Genomic DNA, 16,196 nt, shown 5'->3' on the forward strand with positions numbered 1-16,196 from the left:
TCTGCTACATGTTTTTGGTAAAGAAAACAAAAAAATCCCAATTATTATTATTATAAAAAATACAAATACCCGTATATAATCGAGTATAAGCCGACCCGAATATAAGCCGAGGCACCTAATTTTACCACAAAAAAAATGGGAAAACTTATTGACTCGAGTATAAGCCTAGGGTGTCCATCTGCATGCCTCACTGTGCCTAACTGTGTCCATGTGCATGCCTCAGTGTTTCCATGCCTCACTATGCCCATGCCTCACTGTGCCTCACTGTGCCCATGCCTCACTGTGCCCATGCCTCACTGTGCCCATGCCTCCCTGTGCCCATGCCTCGCACAAAAGAGCTCTCAGAAGACCTACGATTAAGAATTGTTGACTTGCAAAAAGCTGGAAAGGGTTATAAAAGTATCTCCAAAAGCCTTGTCGTTCATCAGTCCACGGTAAGACAAATTGTCTATAAATGGAGAAAGTTCAGCACTGCTGCTACTCTCTGGCCATCCTGTAAAGATGACTGCAAGAGCACAGCGCAGACTGCTCAGTGAGGTGAAGAAGAATCCTAGAGTGTCAGCTAAAGACTTACAAAAGTCTCTGGCATATGCCAACATCCCTGTTAGCGAATCTACGATACGTAAAACACTAAACAAGAATGCATTTCATGGGAGGATACCACAGAGGAAGCCACTGCTGTCCAAAAAAAATCATTGCTGCATGTTTACAGTTTGCACAAGAGCACCTGGATGTTCCACAGCAGGACTGGCAAAATATTCTGTGGACAGATGAAACCAAAGTTGAGTTGTTTGGAAGAAACACACAACACTATGTGTGGAGAAAAAGAGGCATAGCACACCAACATCAAAACCTCATCCCAACTGTGAAGTATGGTGGTGGGGGCATCATGGTTTGGGGCTACTTTGCTGCGTCAGGGCCTGGACAGATTGCTATCATCGAAGGAATAATGAATTCCCGAGTTTATCAAGACATTTTGCAGGAGAACTTAAAGCGGAGGTTCACCCAAATAAAATTTTTCTCAGAACAACTTCTTTAGACTTCTAACATGTACAGTCCGCAATTTTTTTTTCTTTACGCTGTACATACCTTATAATCTATCTTTTCATTCCGGCTTCTGGTTACTTCTCCCCACGGGAGTAGGCGTTTCCAAGCTGAGGAGGCATGTCACCTGGGAGGTCGCCCAGATGATTGACGTCCCCCCGGCGGATAAGGCCCCGCCCCCCGTACTGCGTAGGCGCGTCCGAGTCACGGCGTTTACGAAAGAAGCCGAACATGCAGATCTGCTAGTCGGCGCTATGCAGACTGTACATGTTAGAAGTCTAAAGAAGTTGTTCTGAGAAAAATGTTATTTGGTTGAACCTCCGCTTTAAGGCCATCTGTCCACCAGCTGAAGCTCAACAGAAGATGGGTGTTGCAACAGGACAACTACCCAAAGCATAGAAGTAAATCAACAACAGAATGGCTTAAACAGAAGAAAATACGCCGTCTGGAGTGGCCCAGTCAGAGTCCTGACCTCAACCCGATTGAGATGCTGTGGCATGACCTCAAGAAAACGATTCACACCGGACATCCCAAGAATATTGCTGAACTGAAACAGTTCTGTAAAGAGGAATGGTGAAGAATTTCTCCTGACCGTTGTGCACGTCTGATCTGCAACTACAGGAAACGTTTGGTTGAAGTTATTGCTGCCAAAGGAGGTTCAACCAGTTATTAAATCCAAGGGTTCACATACTTTTTCCACCTGCACTGTGAATGTTTACACGGTGTGTTCAATGAAAACATGGTAACATTTAATTCTTTGTGCGTTATTAGTTTAAGCAGACTGTTAGCCAGATTCAGAGAGAGTTACGCCGGCGTATCAGTAGATACGCGGGCGTAACTCTGAATCTGCGCCGTCGTAAATTTAAGTGTATTCTCAAATTGAGATACACTTAAATCTAGCTAAGATACGACCGCGGGCGCCGTCGTATCTTAGCTGTCTATTTAGGCCGGCCGCTAGGGGCGTGTACGCTGATTTACGCCTAGAAAGCGTAAATCAGCGAGATATGCCTATTCACGAACGTACGCTTGCCCGTCGCAGTAAAGATACGCCGTTTACGTAAGGCGTTTTCAGGCCTTAAGTTATTCCACCAAAAATATGGCGCAGTCAATGTTAAGTATGGACATCGGAACTGTGTCGAATTTTAAAATTTTTACGTGTTTGCGTAAGTCGTCCGTGAATGGGGCTGGGCGTAATTTACGTTCACGTCGAAACCAATAAGTCTTTGCGGCGTAATTTGGAGCATGCGCACTAGGATATGTCCACGGACTGCGCATGCGCCGTTCGTTTAAAACGCCAATCACGTCGGGTCACGATTCATTAGCATAAAACACGCCCACCTCTTCACAATTTGAATTAGGCGCAATTAGGCCGGCACATTTACGCTACGCCGCCGTAACTTAGGACGCAAGTGCTTTGTGAATACAGCACTTGCCTCTCTAACTTACGGCGGCGTAGCGTATATGAGATACGCCACGCCTGCCTAACGTTAGGCTCATCTACGTGAATCCAGCTATGTGATTGTCTATTGTTGTGACTTAGATGAAGATCAGATGACATTTTATGACCAATTTTGTGCAGAAATCCATATCATTCCAAAAGGGTTCACATACTTTTTCTTGCAACTGTATAGGACATTCATTGGATGTGCAAAGAATTTTCATAGGAATGTTTGTATGAATATTTGTTCGAAAACCTACTAGTGTATAACCAGCTGCAGTGCTTGCCGGATGGTGGTACGGCCCACTGATCGATTTTTCTGTGCTGCCCCGAGTTGTTTTTTAAGCTCATTAGGCAACTAGTAGAGGATTCCAGAAGAGAAAATACAGCGGCCTCCAACATCCAGAACAGAAAATACAGCGGCCTCCAACATCCAGAACAGAAAATACAGCGGCCTCCAACATCCAGAACAGAAAATACAGCGGCCTCCAACATCCAGAACAGAAAATACAGCGGCCTCCAACATCCAGAACAGAAAATACAGCGGCCTCCAACATCCAGAACAGAAAATACAGCGGCCTCCAACATCCAGAACAGAAAATACAGCGGCCTCCAACATCCAGAACAGAAAATACAGCGGCCTCCAACATCCAGAACAGAAAATACAGCGGCTTCCAACATCCAGAACAGAAAATACAGCGGCCTCCAACATCCAGAACAGAAAATACAGCGGCCTCCAACATCCAGAACAGAAAATACAGCGGCCTCCAACATCCAGAACAGAAAATACAGCGGCCTCCAACATCCAGAACAGAAAATACAGCGGCCTCCAACATCCAGAACAGAAAATACAGCGGCTTCCAACATCCAGAACAGAAAATACAGCGGCCTCCAACATCCAGAACAGAAAATACAGCGGCCTCCAACATCCAGAACAGAAAATACAGCGGCCTCCAACATCCAGAACAGAAAATACAGCGGCCTCCAACATCCAGAACAGAAAATACAGCGGCCTCCAACATCCAGAACAGAAAATACAGCGGCCTCCAACATCCAGAACAGAAAATACAGCGGCCTCCAACATCCAGAACAGAAAATACAGCGGCTTCCAACATCCAGAACAGAAAATACAGCGGCCTCCAACATCCAGAACAGGGAACCTTGTTGGTGTGCAACATCGATTTAATTATTAAAATCTTATTAGTTTTTTGGGAGCTATTTGTCACCGGGGGGAGAAGTAAGGAGATATATTTATTACGCGGAGGGGGAGAAAAAATGTAGCCGCTGAAATATACCAGTTGATAAATGGCGTTGTTTATCTGTGCTGGTTTTCCTGTTTGGAGGCTGATAAATAATAATGAGGCAGCCGTGCCGGGGAAATGTATGTATGAGCAAGCGTGCCACTGTGACTAAAATTAAATAACCTTTATGGCGAGAGTAAATAATGACACCGATGGCAGAATAATAGGCCATGACTGCTGGGTCTATCGTCTGCTCCGAAAGGGCATTTCTGCGAAGACAGGCAGAGAGGATTAAGCCCATCCTCTGTACAGCCGCAACCTACCGCTGTTTCTTGTGCGACTTGCCCCACGGATGGACACTAATGCCGCGTACACACGATCAGTCCATCCGATGAGAACGGACCGATGGACCATCAGACCATTCTCATCGGTTTAACCGATCGTGTGTACGCGGCATTAGACATTACCTTCCATGTGTGATAATGACTGCTTCTAGAAACAGTTTGCGACTGCCCCTGGGTAGCCCTAAACATCTTGGGCTAGATTCAGAGAGAATTTACGCCGGCGTATCTATAGATACGTCGCGTAAATTCAAATCTGCGCCGACAAATCTTCTTTCTGTATTCAGAAAGCAAGATACTCCGACATTAGCCTAAGATACGACTGGCATAAGTCTCTTACGCTGTCATATCTTAGGGTGCTGGCCGCTAGGTGGCGCTCTCGTCATTTTTGGGGTAGAGTATGCAAATTACCTAGTTACGCCGATTCATAAACGTACGTGCGCCCGGCGATAGTTTTTTACGTCGTTTATGTTAGGCTTTTTCGGCGTAACGTTGCTCCTGCTATTAGGTGGCGCAGCCAATGTTAAGTATGGACGTCGTTCCCGCTTCGAAATTTGAATTGTTTGCGACGTTTGCGTAAGTCGTTCGCGAATAGGGCTGGACGTAATTTACGTTCACGTGGAAACCAATGACGTCCTTGCGACGTCATTTGAAGCAATGCACACTGGGATATGTACACGGACGGCGCACGCGCCGTTCGTAAATCACGTCAGGTCATCACATATTAGCATAAAACACGCCCCCTTCCACATTATGAATTACGCGGGCTTACGCCGGCCCCATTTACTCTACGCGGCCGCAACTTACGGAGCAAGTGCTGTAGAGCGGCAGATAAAGGGTTAATACCGCCCGCAATGCGCCTCTGCAGAGGCGCATTGCGGGCGGTATTACAGCAGGTTCCCATTGTTTTAAATGGGAAGGAGCGGTATACATACCGCTCCAAAGATGCTGCTTGCAGGAGATTTTTTTCTCTCCCGCCAGCGCATCGCCTCTGAGAAGGCTGGGCAGGAGTTTTTCAGGCGGTATTTAGGCGCTATTTTTAGCGCTGTATCGCCTGAAAAACTCCTCAGTGTGAAAGGGGATAGTAGTATCCATTCATCACCAAAATCGCAGTGAATCCACCACCAGCTGTGAAACTGCTGACCAGCGCCTGTAGACCCTTTATTACAGAGGGTCGGTGTACGCCTGTGGCTTAAAACCCAGCCGGGGGCCTTTCTCCGCATCTCAGGGTTTCTCCACGCCTCCGATAATGGAGTTGAATGGAGATTGGGTACCTTTCTTTTGCTCCCATGCCACTCTGTGACCACAAGGAAACAAAGTGACATACCTGGTACATCCAGGTATGGTGTCTATTATAGTGTTTAAGCAGTTTGTCCTGTTCCCCACGCCCCCCTCCCACCGCTACTACAGTGACCTTCACTTGCATCCGGGTCCTGTGCCAGAAAGCTGAAATGCTGAATTCTGAACCTAGGAGATCAGGCGCTCAGCATGGGTGCCATTTAGAGAATGCTTTGCATTTTCTGATTGATTGCAAAGCATTCTCTGATTGGATGAGGGGCCAATTTCCTATAATCAGAATGCAACATAGCAAGCCACTCGGCACGGCACCCAGAAACAAAGGGAAATCACTGGAGTAGCAGTATCTACTTCAGTGATTTCCAGGTGCTAGGGGCATCAGCCAGGTACAGTATATACATTGTTCATTGGTCCAAGCTGGACCAATATACAGTAACACGGTTAACAAACGTTTCGCAATACGAGCAATTATTTTAAAAAAATGCTGATTTTTTATTTTTTTTGCCCCCCTTCCAAGCCAAGTCGCCAGGACCCTATTTCTAGTTGCCATGGCGACCTGGCGACCGGGATTTGTCGAGCCCTGGCTTAAGCTATTCACAAAAGCCTTATAAAAGTTTCCTGAAGGTGGTGAATTTAAGGGTGAATGATGCGGACAGCTTTTCCCCCCAAGTGCAGCAATCTGTGAGCATTCTGTCATAAACGCCCCCTTATAGTCTGTGTTCAGCCAGCGATCAAAACGAAGCTGGTTTGCCAATATGAATCACAGTGTGGTATATGATTCATCCTCGAAGGGAATAACCTTTCGGATGAAAAACAAACATTATTTTTCTCATGACCAACCGGCTAATTCTGGACAACTAATCTCCCAAAAAGAAAAGAAAACAGTTTTTAAGGTTGAAATTTGGAATTTATCCATCTGTAGCCACACATGTTTCATACTTACCAATATTATGGTGTCCTGGATCTTGGGACATCGTTTGCCCCATCCACAATCTGCCCACTTTCCAGTGCCCAAATAACGCCCAGACCTTGCCTCCAAATATGTGGGGACTCTCCATCATGGCCACTTTATGGGTTGTCCGGCCCAGAAACTGCCTCTGAATATGTGGGGCCCTTATATCATGGCCACTTTACAGGTTGTCTTGCTCAGAAAATGCTACTGAATATGTAGGGACCTCTCATCATGGCAATTTCATGGGTTGTCCTGCCCAGAAACTGCCTCTAAATATGTGCGGGCATCCCATCATGGCCATTTTACAGGTTGTCCTGCTCAGAAACGGCCTCTAAATACGTGGAAACCTCTAATTATTGCTATTTTATGGGTTGTTCTGCCCAGAAACTGCCTCTAAATAGGTGGTGGACCTTCCACCATGACCATTTTATAGGTTGTCCTGCCATGAAACTGCCTCTAAATATGTGGGGACCTCCCATCATTTCCATTTCAAGGGTTGTACTGCCAAGAAACTGCATCTTAATATGTGTGTACCTCTAATCACGACTACCTTATGGGTTGGTCGTTCCCAAACCCTGCTTTTAAATATGTGGGGGACCTCCCATTATGGCCACTTTACAAATTGCCCTGCCCAGATACCGCCTCCAAATATGTGGGGACCTCCCATCACAGCCACCTTATAGGTTGGACCTGCCCAGACCCTGACTTGAAATATGCGAGGACCTCCCATCATGGCCACTTTATGGATTGTCCTGCCCAGAAACTGCCTCTTAATATGTTGGGACCTCCCATCATGGCCATTTTAAGGGTTGTTCTGCCCAGAAACTAAAACTAAATATCTGGGGACCTCCCATCACAGCCACCTCATAGGTTGGTCCTGCCCAGACCCTGATTTGAAATATGTGAGGACCTCCCATCATGGCCACTTTATGTATTGTCCTGCCCAGAAACTGCCAATAAATATGTGGTGACCTCCCATCATGGCCATTTTAAGGCTTATACTGCCAAGAAACTGCCTCTAAATATGTGGGTACCTCCAATCACGGTCACCTTATGGGTTTGTCATTCCCAAACCCTGCTTTTAAATATGTGGGGGCCTCCCATTATGGCCACTTTGCGAACTGCCCTACCCAGATACTGCCCCTAAATATGTGGGTACCTCCCATCACAGCCACCTTATGAATGGGTCCTGTCCCGACCCAGACTCTAAATATGTGAGGACCTCCCATCATGGCCACTATATGGATTGTCCTGCCCAGAAACTGCCTCTAAATATGTGGGTACCTCCCATCACAACCACCTTATGAGTGGGTCCTGCCCAGACCCTGACTCGAAATATGTGAGGACCTCCCGTCATGGCCACTATATGGATTGTCCTGCCCAGAAACTGCCTCTAAATATGCGGGGACCTCCCATCATGGTCTCTTTACGGGTTGTCCTGGCCAGAAACTGCCTCTAAATATGTGAGGACCTCCCATCATTCCCATTTTTTTACAGGGTTTTCCTGCCCAAAAAGTGCCTCTAAATAGGTAAGGAACTCCAGACATGGTTATTTTACAGGTTGGTCCTGCCAAGACCTTGCCTCTAAATTAGGGTTGTCCCGATACCACTTTTTTAAGACCGAGTACAAGTACCGATACTTTTTTTCAAGTACTCGCCGATACCGAATACCGATACTTTTTTTAATCTCATGTGACAGCAGCACATGTGTCAGTAGTTTTTTTTTTATCTTTAACAATTTGTTTTTAATTTTTTACAATATTTTTTTTATTTATTTATAATGCTTTTTTTTTTTAAAGGGGGGGGGGGGGGGGTGGACCGTGTCACTGTGTTTTTTCTTTTATTTTTTTTATTATTTTTTACAATAATTTTTTTATTCTTTATTTTATTTTTTTATTTTTTTCAGCCCTGTTGGGGGGCTTTGGTGAGATATCAGGGGTCTTAACAGACCTCTGACATCTCCCCTTTGAGACAGAGAAAGGGACTAGGGACACATGTTCCCCAGTCCCTTTCTCAGCAGCATCAGCTGCGCTGAAAAGGAATGCAGAGAAGATAGCGTCTTCTCTTCATTCATAGAACTGAAACATTGTAATCACAGTTTACGATGTTTCAGTTATGTGAATGGACCGAGTCAGTGATCACTGACTCTGTCCATTCGGAGGAGTAAGGAGCTGGATTTACCGGCTCCTACCCCGCTCTCCATCCTGACAGTTCCAGGGGGTGGAGGAGGAGCACGGAAGGGGAGAGAAACACGGCGGGATACACAAAGGAATACACGGAGGAATACATGGAGGAATACACGGAGGAATACACGGAGGAATACACGGGGGGAATACATGCCGGAATACACTATATAGCAGTGATTGGTACCTGTAACTTCCCCATACACTGATCACCCCTGACAGTACAAGTATCGGGTGAAGCATCGGGAGCATTTGCCCGAGTACAAGTACTCAGGCAAATGCTTGGTATCGGTCCCGATACCGATACTAGTATCGGTATCGGGACAACCCTACTTTAAATATGTGAAGACCTCCCATCACATCAAGGCACCTTACAGGTTGGTCTTGATCAGGTCCCACCTCTACATATGTGGCGACTGGCCACCCGTGGGCCTATACCGACAATGAATGCCGTTTTGGGTTACGGTGGATGTACAGTAACTTGAGGTTGATGCTGTGATCCCGGGACACAGCCCGGGACACAACATCGACGAGACAGAGCATCAAGATATGGGCCTGTCCTGGCAAATCCAGAACAGTTGGAAACTTATGATGCATCTTGTGTCGTCTTTCAGGGTACGAGCAGAGTGGTGCTCACAAAACGATTTGAATGACCACATCTGTAGATGATTTCTAATGAATGATCAATTCACTCATTATCTTTTTGTTGAAGCTAAAGTCCAGACAGATATAGTCACAATTGAATGCGGCTCTGTAATCATTAATACATCATTATATTTATTATTTTAAATGGAAGCAGTATACCTTCCTGAATCTGACACAATATAAGCCTCTTGCAGTGTACAGCAGAGCTCAGAGACAGGGAGAAGCAGCACATGCAACATGTAGGGAGGAGGAGAAAGCAGAGTGACAAAGAGGTTAACCCATTGATCTGCTGCTTCTTCTTTCACTGCCCAGTTACAGGTTGAGGGTGAGGAAGAGAGCGGTAAGTGAACGTAAAACTGCAACTGCAGCAGTAGATGATCTGTTTCACGCTTCAGGACTGGATGGAAGAAATACAGTTAGTTTGGTAGGTAAACTGTGTAGCGCCAGATCCACAGTGAGAGTACGCCGGCGTATCTACTGATATGCCGGCATACTTTCAAATTTCCCGCGTCGTATCTTTAGTTTGAATCCTTAAACCAAGATACGACAGCATCTGGGTTTGATCCGACAGGCGTACGCCTTCGGATCGTAGATGCAATACTTTGGCGTCTGCTGGGTGGAGTTCGTGTCGTTTTCCGCCTCGGGTATGCTAATTAGCTACGAACGTACGCGCGGCCGTCTCATTCTCTTACGTCGTCTCTAGTCGCCTTTTTCTGGCGTATAGTTAAAGCTGGTATTTTGCGGCGTATAGATAGACTTGCCATGTTAAGTATGGCCGTCGTTCCCGTGTCGAAATTTGAATTTTTCTTTTTTTTTGCGTAAGTCGTCCGTGAATAGGGATGGACGTAATTCATGTCTAAGTTAAAAAAATTACGTTGTTGCAACGTCATTTAGCGCAATGCACGGCGGGAAATTTAAATGAAACACACCCCCTACCCGCCGATTTAAATTACGCGCCGAGAGATAATGGAAGTCCTGGTTTGTCCCGATGGCCTGCAGGAATGGCTTCCACGTGATTGGACACTAATTCTCAGAAAGCCTTGCGGAGTGAAAGGACACGGCACACTAGAAATCGTCTTTGATTAACACATGGCTACAGGCAAAGCTGGAATTCTACATAATTACGCTGCTCTGGAAGGAAGTTATAAAACAATACAAAAACACACAATACATTTATTGAAGGGTCAGTCCACACAAAACACAACATTTCAGTCTTTGGTGAATCAAAGGGAGCAACTGGCTTCTTGTACCTCTCGGGGGAACCAGAGCTAAAATGTCAAACTAATTAAAAATTTAATTAAAGGAGTCTTGAGATTAAAGTGGTTGTAAACCCTTAACTCAGTAAAGAGGCAAGCTTCAGGTGATACACAGAAAATAAACATCCTCCTACATAAGTTGCATCTGTTTATCTGCAGCCCTCTGTTCTTTAGAGCCATTCAAAATACAAAACTTACACAGTATTTCGGGAGCTTCAGGTGGCAGGGGGTGGGGATCTGATGTCACAAGCTGTACAGCATAGCGCAGAGAGTGGATGAACCTCCTATACCTTCCTATATGTGCTGTGATCTCTACGATCTTGTGAGTTCCAAATTGTCTGTCCTATATTAAAAATGTTTTACCATTGCTGCACTTAGATTGCGCTGCTCTCTTTTGTGTTTTACTGTCTACAGAGCCCCTTCTAGCTTGTTATGAGCCGGTGACTTGTCGTTATGGTTCCCCTATCCAGATGGTTCCTGTAAGGACTGCGCAGGCACAATCCTTGCCGACAGAAATCTCCGAACCTCGGCCGGCATCCAGGCTCATTCCTTAAAGCGGAGGTTCACCCAAAAACGTAATTTAACATTAGATTGAGGCTCATTTTGTCTAGGGGAATCGGGTGTTTTTTTTTAAATCAAAGCAGTACTTACCGTTTTAGAGATAGATCTTCTCCGCCGCTTCCGGGTATGGGCTGTGGGACTGGGCGTTCCTATTTGATTGACAGGCTTCCGACAGGCTTCCGACGGTCGCATACATCGCGTCACGATTTTCCGAAAGTAGCCGAACGTCGGTGTGCAGACGCCATATAGAGCCGCACCGACGTTCGGCTTCTTTCGGCTACTCGTGACGCGATGTATGCGACCGTCGGAAGCCTGTCAATCAAATAGGAACGCCCAGTCCTGCAGCCTATACCCGGAAGCGGCTGAGAAGATCGCTCTCTAAAACGGTAAGTACTGCTTCGATTTTAAAAAAAACACCCGATTCCCCTAGACAAAATGAGCCTCAATCCAATGTTAAAATTTGTTTTTCGGGTGAACTACCGCTTTAACATCCCCGTGGATTGGAGGATGTTAAAAAAAGAGCCAGGAGGCCGAGCGAAGCGAGGACCTGAGGCCGACTGGCCACTTTCCTCAAATTCCACGTGGCCCTGGATGCCGGCCGAGGTTCGGAGATTTCCGTCGGCAAGGATTGCGCCTGCGCAGTCCTTACAGGAACCATCTGGATAGCCGGAACCATATTGGCAGATCACCGACAGCCATCCACAGTCAGCCTATCTGTGACCACCAACACACCCTGTGCTGCATTTGAGCTTTCATACATGGACTCCCTGCTATAGTGAGCTGTTTAATTGCTTATTCTCTTTATCGAGCTGACAGAGCATATGTATATAATATTCTTGTGTTTCAGAGAGCTGAGTGTAATCTGAGACTGGAGTGGAAAGGAAGGACACCCGCCCCTCTATACAGTCTCATAGGGAAACATGCACAACAGAGGCTATCAATCACCTGTTGTGTGCTGGACGGGTGGGGCCATCTCTCTGGATTGTCTGGTGTTGGCATCGAGCAGGGGTGCTCAATCTGTGGCCCTCCAGCTGTTGCAAAACTACAATTCCCATCATGCCTCTGCCTGTGGGAGTCATGCTTGTAACTGCTAGCCTTGCAATGTCTCTTGGAACTTGAAGTTCCGCAACAGCTGGAGGGCCATAGGTTGAGCTCCCAATGGCATAGAGCAGGGGTCTCAAACTGGTGGCCCTTCAGCTTTTTGCAAAACTACAAGTCCCATCATGCCTCTGCCTGTGGAAGTCATGCTTGTAACTATCAGCCTTGCAATGCCTCATGGGACTTATAGTTTCACAACAGCTGGGGGGCTGCCAGTTTGAGACCCCTGGCATAGAGCATAGACCGCCAGAAGGGACTTATGCAGATAGCAGAAAATAACAGAGCAGAAAGAAACCACGCTAAGTGCTAACAATTGAGGCTTGTGCACACTACCCAGATAGCAAGGATAACTTGTCACAAGATTGTGCCAGTGTTGAATTTTAACCACTTAAGCCCCGGACCAAAATGCAGCTAAATGCCCAGGCCAGGTTTTGCGATTCGGCACTGCGTCGCTTTAACAGACAATTGCGCGGTCGTGCAAAGTGGCTCCCAAGCAAAATTGGCGTCCTTTTTTTCCCCACAAATAGAGCTTTCTTTTGGTGGTATTTGATCACCTCTGCGCGAGAGTTTTGAAAAAAAATCAATATTTTTTACTTTTTTCTATAATAAATATCCCCCAAAAATATATAAAAAAACATTTTTTTTCCTCAGTTTAGGACGATATGTATTCTTCTACATATTTTTGGTAAAAAAAATCGCAATAAGCGTTTATCGGTTGGTTTGCGCAGAATTTATAGCGTTTACAAAATAGGGGATAGTTTTATTGCATTTTTATAAAAAAAAATTTTTTTTACTACTAATGGAGGCAATCAGCGATTTTTTTCGTGACTGCGGCATTATGGCGGACACTTCAGACAATTTTGACACATTTTTGGGACCATTGTCATTTGACAGCAAAAAATGCTTTTAAATTGCATTGTTTATTGTGAAAATGACAGTTGCAGTTTGGGAGTTAACCACAGGGGGCACTAAAGGAGTTATGATTTCCGACCGCCGCATGTACCGGGGGGGGGGGGGGGACGTACATGTACGCCTATCTGCCTGTACGTGCCATTCTGTGGACGTATATGTACATGCGGCGGTCGTTAAGTGGTTAAATCTGGTAACTTGCTGCACATTTTCACTGGCTAGTTTATTCACTTGCAGAGCACTTGAAGCACAAGTTCTAGTTGACACGTTTCCAATTTGTAGCAAATTTGCGTGGCAAGTCTCCAGCAAGAGTAAAGTTGCAGTGGTGAGTCTACAGCAAGGGCTCTGTAAGTCTACAGCATGAAAATTCAGCCACAGTGCCCCCTGTGGTGGGAGGACTATTGCACAAAATGACTAAACCAGAACTGGCAGCAGACTTTGCAGAACGTTGGCAAAGATAGTTGATTTGGAGTCATGCCATGCGGACTTGCTGCAATTGTGCAACAAACTTGTGAAGCCCGGCAAGTCTAGCAACAGCTTAGCCAGTCATTCTCAAACTTGTAGCACACATTTTAGCTATCTGGGTATAGATGGATATGCTTGGTTCGGTTTCATTTCAGGAGGTTTACAACCATTTTAAGAGCCTCATATAATGGTCATGACAGAAGGGTAGAGCTGGGACCTCAGGTGAAGACACCTCATCACCGGAGTCCCTGAGCCTTATAAGAAGTCTATGGCTGAATTAACTGGCCAGTATCCACTTGATGTTGAAATATCAGTTTTGGCCATATGAATCCTTAACCACTTCCCATCCCGCCCATGTACATATGACATCCGCAGGAGGGATCTCTCATCCTGGGCGGGCGTCATATGACATCCTGGGCTTCCAGGCCGTCTTGGGGGTACGCGTCTGCCGCGTTGCTCGGGACCCTGTGCGTGTGCCGGGCACGCGGGATTCCCCCGTCAACCCAACAGGACCGTGGATCTGTTAGGTAGATTCAGGTAGAGTTAGGCCGACTTATCAGTAGATAAGTCGACCCAACTCAGAATCTACGCCGACTTATGTTTAAGCGTATGCTCAAACAGAGATACGCTTAAACATATCTAAGATACGACGGCTTGCGCCGTCCTATCTTAGATTGCAATATTTTGGATGGCCGCTAGGTGGCGCTTCCATTGCGGTCGGCGTAGAATATGTAAATGAGTTGATATGCCGATTCACGAACGTACGCCCGGCCGCCGCAGTCGATTTACGCCGTTTCCATAAGGCATTAGCAGGCCTAAAGTTATTCCATCTATTAGGTGGAATAACAATGTTAAAGTATGGCCGCCGTTCCCCCCGCGAGATTGTAATTTTTTACGTCGTTTGCGTAAGTCGTCCGCGAATCGGGATTTACGTTGTTTACGTCCACGTCGAAATCAATAGGCCCGTGCGGCGTACTTAGCCGCAATGCACACTGGGAAATGTAGGCGCCCGGCGCATGCACAGGAAAAAAAAAAAAAACGTCAAAAACGTGAGGTCAAGCCTCATTACCATAAAACACGACCCCCTCCAAGACATTTGAATTCAGCGCCCTTACGCCCGCCCGCTTTAGGCTACGCCGCCGTATATTAGCAGGCAAGTACATTGAGAATCATGTACTTGCCTAGCTAACTTACGGCAGCATAGCCTAAACAGGCTAAGCTACGCCGCTGCAAGTTTGCAATGATGTACCTGAATCTACCTATGTGTGTGTAACCACACAGATCCATGTCCTGTCAGAGGACAGGAGACCGATGGTGTGTTCCCAGTACAAAGGAACACTGATCGGTCTCCTCCCCTTGTGAGTCCCCGTCCCCTACAGTTAGAATCACTCCCTAGGACACACAGTTAACCCATTGATCGCCCCCTAGTGTTAACCCCTTCCCTGCCAGTCACATTTACACAGTAATCAGTACATTTTTATAGCACTGATCGCTGTATAAATGTGAATGGTCCCAAAAAATGTGTCAAAAGTGTCCGATATGTCCGTCGCAATGTCACAGTCACAATAAAAATCGCAGCCATTACTAGTAAAAAAAAATTAAAAAAAATGAAAAAGCCATAAATCTATCCCCTATTTTGTAGACGCTAGACCATTTGCGCAAACGAATCAAACGCTTATTGCTTTTTTTATTACCAAAAATATGTAGAAGAATACGTTGCTCTTCTTTTGTTTATAGCGCAAAAAATAGAAACCGCCGAGGTGATGAAATACCACCAAAAGAAAGCTCTACTACTGGGGAAAAAAAAACCAAAAAAATTATTTGGGTACAGTGTTGCATGACCGTGCAATTGTCGTTCAAAGTGCGACAGCACTGAAAACTGAATATTGGTCTGGGCAGGAAGGAGGTGAAAATGCCCGGTATTGAAGTGGTTAAAGAGTACACTCCCCCAAAATGAATATTTTCGGTTATATGTGGTTACTAGCAAGTTGAATGCCATGCTGGCATCTTATATTTGCACTCCATAGTGAAACCTTGACAGCAGTTTGCCTACCATAGGCAATCAAGGATGAACATTGGTGGCAGGGCCGTCTTAATAGCATCATGGGCCCCTGGGCAAAGTAATGCTCTGGGGCCCCTACAATGATGACAGAGAAGGTAAGCAGACATTAAGTAGGTAGGAGGCAGACTGCCTCCCCTGTGTATCTATCACTCTCAGTGCCATCATGGGGCCCCCATTTTCGGGCCAGCGTGGGCGCAGTGCCCAGGTGTGCCCTCTCATTAAGACAGATGAGTTCTCCATAATGCATAATAAATGAATAACTGACTAATGTTATAGCCTTGTGGCCATGGCAGAGCTACAACTTGTGGGGAGGCGGGGGGGGGGGGGTATTTTAGCACTGGAGTCTTTGAGAGATATAAGAAGCAGTCACTAGCATCCACCTTAAAAAATGGACTGATCATTTAAAGGGGTTGTAAAGGTTTTTTTTTTTTTTTTAATTGGTTCCTTTAAGCTAGTGCATTGTTGGTTCACTTACCTTTTCCTTCCATTTCCCTTCTAAATGTTTTTTTTTCTTTGTCTGAATTTCTAACTTCCTGGTTCTCCTCAGTAAGCTTGCCCCCATCACCCCCTGGGGTTTAGTCAGCCAGAACAGCTTACCGAGGAGGAACAGAAAGTGAGAAATTCAGACATAGAAAACAAAAAAAACATTTAAAAGGGAAATGGAAGGAAAAGGTAAGTGAACCAACAATGCACTAGCTTAAAGAA

The 16,196-nt window shown here is 45.8% G+C and overlaps 1 protein-coding gene across 3 annotated transcripts in view; it reads right to left on the reverse strand.

The window, feature by feature from the left end:
- Positions 1-16,196, reverse strand: part of LRRC7 (leucine rich repeat containing 7) — a 221,302-nt gene that overhangs the window by 64,232 nt on the left and 140,874 nt on the right. The gene's annotated exons all lie outside the window — the stretch shown is intronic.

Source organism: Rana temporaria, chromosome 7, assembly GCF_905171775.1.
Source record: "Rana temporaria chromosome 7, aRanTem1.1, whole genome shotgun sequence".
Classification (NCBI taxonomy): Eukaryota; Metazoa; Chordata; class Amphibia; order Anura; family Ranidae; genus Rana; species Rana temporaria.